General features: G+C 54.3%; 1 protein-coding gene across 1 annotated transcript in view; it reads right to left on the reverse strand.

Moving 5' to 3' along the window:
- The window catches only part of SPSB4 (splA/ryanodine receptor domain and SOCS box containing 4), a 124,936-nt gene extending 119,652 nt beyond the window's left edge, over positions 1 to 5,284 (reverse strand). Inside the window, exon 1 of the mRNA XM_004712078.2 lies at positions 5,229 to 5,284. The gene's annotated coding sequence lies outside the window, so the exon portion shown is untranslated. The remainder of the gene's footprint in view (positions 1 to 5,228) is intronic.
- Between the last annotated feature and the right edge of the window lie 204 nt (positions 5,285 to 5,488).

Below are 5,488 nucleotides of genomic sequence, written 5' to 3' on the forward strand. Positions count from 1 at the left end.
ATATAATGGAACCCTTGGGGAGAGGGGGGATTTCTATGAAGACAACAATAATCTTCCTCTCTCAGCCAGGTGAAATTTTCCCCACTTGCCATTACTGATTGAGAATTTAGGATGTCTGAGAGAAAACAACTGCTATTCATGTCCCAGGCTCCATGTAGGAGACAGGAGCCTAAGATCTCTGGGCCCCCCTGTGAAGCCTGACACATCTCTGGGAGGGTGGTAGAGATCCCAGGGAGGGAGGAGAGATGGGGAGAGGAAGATGGGTGGGGCCCATCTCACAGAATGTGGCTGGCAGCTTGCGGGCCCCAGCTGTGAGATGCAGAGCCAAGGGTTCACCACGACTTCTCACCTCACTGGGTGACGTGGAAGGTACCAGTGCCCCCCACCCTGGCCTCTCCCTCCATGAACACCAGCACAGGGAAGCACAGAGTGCACCCCAGCAGCTTCCTGCCACCCCCAGGATCTGAGGCTCCCCATACCTGCCCCATAAACGTCACCCCCAAGGTCACAGCCTCAGTTTCTGCTCCCCCCTCTCTGTGAGGTCTCTCTATGACTTGCAGTTCCAGCCCTCCGGAGCCTCTCCCAGGCTGGTCTCCAGCTCAGCCCTCTCTGGTCAGCACCAGACTCCTCCACGGGGGAATCTCGGGCCACCCCAGACAGGATGTTGCTTCAAATAACCTGCTAAAACCAGCTGGCCTCTCTCCACCCTAAGCAGAAGCTTTCCAGGGCGTCCTGGGAGCCCCCACCATAGGCGTGCTGCCCCCTCTGCCCTGGACACCTCAGGGACCGAGGCATCTCAGAATCCGTACTTGAACTCTGCCTCTCCCCTCTCCCACATGCCTGGTTGCTCCCTTCATGCTCTGGTTTCTGCCTCTCATCTCCCTCCTTCAAGTCCTTCCATCTTTCTTTAGGGCAGACCTTGTCTGCTCCAGGGCCACAGTCAAGGGTTGCCAGCCTCTAATCCTACCGTGTTTCCCTGAAAGTAAGACATCCCCCGAAAAAGACCTCTTGCTGAAATATAAGGCATTCCCCAAAAATAAGACCTCCCTGAACATAAGGCCTCCCCAATAATAAGGCCTCCCAAAGCTACCGTAACTCTGGACTCGATGGCGGCGGGCGCTGTCACGCAGCTCACTGTTGGCCGCAGTGCAGCCAGAGCAGACAGGAAGTGCAAGTAAATGTACCATAGATTATGAGTAAATGTACCATAGATTGTTGTACATGGAAATAATGGTAGTAACAAGAAATTCTTGATACTGTAGGATTCACAGTTTGTCTGGTTATGCTGGTTTGTGATGGCAACTACTACCGTACCGTATACAGGTAAAAAATTTCCCCTTTTATGTTCAACAATGAATGTGTACCGTATTCTTCTTCATGGAAAAATAAGATATCCCCTGAAAATAAGACCTAGCGCTTCTTTGGGAGCAAAAATTAATATAAGACACTGTCTTATTTTCAGGGAAACAGGGTAGCTTTCCAGGCCACCCTCCATGTTGTCAAGGATTCAGCGTTAACCCATTAATGCTCAGAGAAAGATGGTTCCAGGTAGCTTTGCCTACAGGACTTCAACACCTGCTCTGGCTTATTACTCTCACAGTCTGCCCAGCTAACTCTGCACTTTCAGGACCCCAGCAAGGCCCACCCTGGGCTCGTGATACCTGTCTCCTGTCCACATTTCAGTGTCTTGTGAGCCTGGATGACACTCCCTTGCTGTCCCCCAGCAGGGACATTGCACTGTGGCTGCCTCCATCCCACTGGGGCCAGGTCGGCCCCCGGGGAGTCCAGGGCTGGCTCCAGCTTCATGCTTTGCATCCTGTGCTGGTGAGGCACTGTTTCCTTTGCCAGCACCAACTCAAGGTTCACTAGAAGCTGGCTTGTCAGGTCTGAAAAAGGATGCCCACTACATACCACCTGTATGGCCCGAGTTTTTAATAATATGTATTTTCATAATAGGGTTATCAGGGGGTGGGGTGACTTAGTGGTAGATGCCTGCTTTCTGTGAGGGAGGTGCACTACCTGATTTTTAGCAGAGGCTCTCATGCCTGTCTGATGTTGAACAAGCTTTGCAGTGCTTCCAGAGTAAGACAGGCTACGAAGAAAGGCCTGGTGATTTATTTCCCCAAATCAGCTACTAAAAACCATATGGATTTCACAACAGCACAAGCCACAGGGATGCCACCAGCAGGCGGACAACACTTTGATGTGTGATGCATGCGGCTGTGTGAATTGGGGTCTACTTCATGGCAGCTAACAACTCTGGGTACAAGTATGTCTCAGATGAGGATGGGATTCTAAAGTCCATGTATCCTGGCAAGTCCTCTGATGGTCCATGAAGTTCCTACTACCTACTCTGAGGTGAACTGCTAAAAGCACAGACAACTCTTTTCCCTACAGCCTCAGAACAGTCTTATTTCTTAAGGCGAGCCCAAACCAAACACTGCAATCGAGGATGCTGACCTAGTGACCCCCTGGGGGCTTTCAGAACTGTAACTGTTTACAAAGTTCAGTCATTCTCCCAAGGAGCTGCTGGTAACTTTGAACGGCCTGGTGGAGCCAGCCACTGCACCACCGGGCTCTTCGAGATGAACAGCTGCAAGGAAACCAGTTGGCATACTACGTGACTTAGGTTTTGTTTGTTTTTTAACATGTTGCTGGTTTATTTAGTTCTTGATTAGCTGTTGATCTTTTTTGCCAAGCACGTGTGGCTCTGTTTCTGTATTTTCGTAAATCACCATAAAACAAGGATTTCTGGCAACCTCCGGGTCCTACCCCTCACCCCACCCCCTTGATTTTCCAGGTCAGGCGCCAGAGGAAGAGCACTTCTTAGAACCCCTTTGTTCGTGTACCAACAGAGAAGGGACCTTTTGAGGACATGGCTTTGTGACAAGAGGCCAGGCTGTTCAGGGAACATGTTAGTATAGAAGCCTGCATGGGGTCTTCTCCTGAAAAACTCTGCCCAGGTTCCAGGCAGGGCCACTGCTCCCAGGGGAAGAAAAGTCCCTCCAAGATAGGAAGCCAGTCAGGCTAGAAGGCAGAGGGAAAGTATTCCAGGCAGGGGAAGCAGCAAGGGAACCAGACCTTGGAAGGTTGGAACAAAAGCAAGAAGGCCTGGGGATGGAGGGTGATGAGAGGAAGTGGTGAGAAAGGGGTGTGTGTGTGTGTGTGTGTGTGTGTTTACAGGGGGGTGGGCAGTAACCAGAAAGGTGGAGGGGTTGGAGAAATTCTAGATTTTGCTCCATGTCTGTCATGAGATGGGCCTAAGCCAGGGAGGGATTTAATTCTCTTTTTAAAAGATGCCATTGATGACTATTTGCTAATTTGAGAGGTGAAAATCTGTATCTCATTTGCATTTTTCTTAAGGTCATGTATTTAAATGTCATGTCTATTCCCACCCCCACCCCTTTTTTTTGATGGGTGAACTGTGTACTTTCCTTCCACTCTTGGTCTTTTGCTTGCTGCCTGGAAGGATCTTTTAGATATGAAAGAAACAAGCCCTGTACTGTATGAGTAACAATTGTCTCCCCAGTTTCTCTGAGGTCTTGTGACTGTTGATGGTGATCTCTTTCCCCTGCTGCTTTTATTTTTATGGAATTATGAACCAGACTTCAATGTAAAATGGAAACTAGAGAGGAATGACCACGAAGTGCGATTTTGTTTGTTTGCCAAAAGTGGCTTACTTTTTTTTTCATTACCAATTTTAAAATACACTTTTAAAGTGGAATTGACCAGAGAGTAATGCGTCTGAGAAGAAGCTGCCCCCGTGTCCAGCATATTTATAACATGCTTCCCACACTGTCTGCCTACAATCTCGATTGATTGGCAACGCCTAAGAAAATGAAGGTTCCCTCCAAAGGGGAAGGTTTTCTTTGCGCGACGGAAACTGCAGGATAAGGTAGGAGGATAGAGGCGCCAAGGAGGGGAACCAGAAACAGATGGTACAAGGCTCAGAAAGACCCAGGGCGATCGATAGGTAGCAAGGGAGCGAGGCAAATCCCGGATTCTCCTTTTAAGAGCGTTTCCCCGAAGGGTGAAAAGGGCATTTCTTGTCCATATAGTAGACGCAGCAAACTAGTGCGCGGGTGTGGGAGGGGAGCAGAATCCCAGAGAGAAAAGGACAGTGCTATCGCCACTGCCCAATGCTCTGCCGAGCGCGCGCAGCGCGGCAGAGGAAACTGGAGCTGGGAGAGGTTGAAGAATTTGCCCAAGGTCACACTGCGGGCGGTGGTGGCGATGGAATTCGAACCCTGGCTTCGCGCCAGAGGCCAGAGCTCTGCGCGCCCTGAAAACATCGGTACCTAGGTGTCCCCTCCCTTCCGCTTCGCAGCAGCCCACGCTCAGTCGGGGAGAGGCCGGGCAGCCACTACCCTGGCCACCGCCGGCGGTAGGTCCCGGGCGCGGCGTCCCCTCCTGGCTCGGCGCCCGCCCGGGAAGCGCTCTACGCGTGCCGGCGGGCGCATCGCTTCGCGCTATGCTCCGGCCTTCCTCCCTCCCGGTCTGCGCGTCCGAGACTTCGTTCGCCTGGACCTCTCCCCTGCGCAGCCTCCCCAAGTTCGTCTCCCGTGACCGGCCGCGCTGCCCGGGCGTCGCGAATGAGCAGCAGCAACTGTCCCCGCTTCACTGCCGCCTACTGCATGCCAGGCGCCGGAGTTCATCTCTCCGAATTCCTCCGGCGAGCAGACCCTCCGGAACGGTTGTCCCTTTACACAGACGTGGGAGCGGCTTCAGCTGCGGGAAGTTGGAAGCCACGCTGGGACTCACTTAACGAACGGTGTCCCTAGCTATATTTCATGGACAGCTTCCCAAGTGCCAGACCCCGGCCACGCACGGTACCAGCGCCATCTCACAGAACCTCCCAGGACCGCTACAGCAGGAGGACCAGCCACAGCCATATCCTAAGGACAGGGAAGCGGGGGGCTCGTGCCTCACCCACGGCCTCCTGGCCAGTGACTGCTCTCGAACCCAGACCCAAGTGGAGTGACTTTGGGTGCAGCTTTGGGGGGCTGTCTCCACGACGCAGCGGAGCCGCAGGCATGAAAAGCCTGCCTCCAACATGCCCAGGCTGCACGCGCAGCAGCCAGCTCCGACTCCTCCACAACGCGCAGCGAGGCATTCCCGGGAACCACGACCAGACGAACGCCGGCCGCCAGGAGATCTGCGCGGCTCCATTTCAGCCCCCAGCCCCGCGCGCCCCGGGACGCCCCTCGCTGGAGCTGGAGAATACTCACCATACACGAGAGGGCGAGCGCCAGCCGGGGGGAATCCGCGGCCCGGCCCCGGCAGATCCCGGGCCGGAGCAGCGACAGCTCGCCGGGCAGCCGCGGGCACCGCCGAGCAGGGACACGCCGTGCCACCCGGGGCCTGGCGCCCAGGCCGGGCCCGCCAGCCCCGCGCGCCCCGGGCCCGCGTCCCCCAACTCGGCCGAGCCGGCGCCGTACTCACTGCAGTAGGCGATGAGCAGGCTGGCCAGGATCATGAACGCCCAAAA

This window comes from Echinops telfairi, unplaced genomic scaffold (assembly GCF_000313985.2).
Source record: "Echinops telfairi isolate 266 unplaced genomic scaffold, ASM31398v2 ScPeMD7_16;HRSCAF=60, whole genome shotgun sequence".
Taxonomy (NCBI): Eukaryota; Metazoa; Chordata; class Mammalia; order Afrosoricida; family Tenrecidae; genus Echinops; species Echinops telfairi.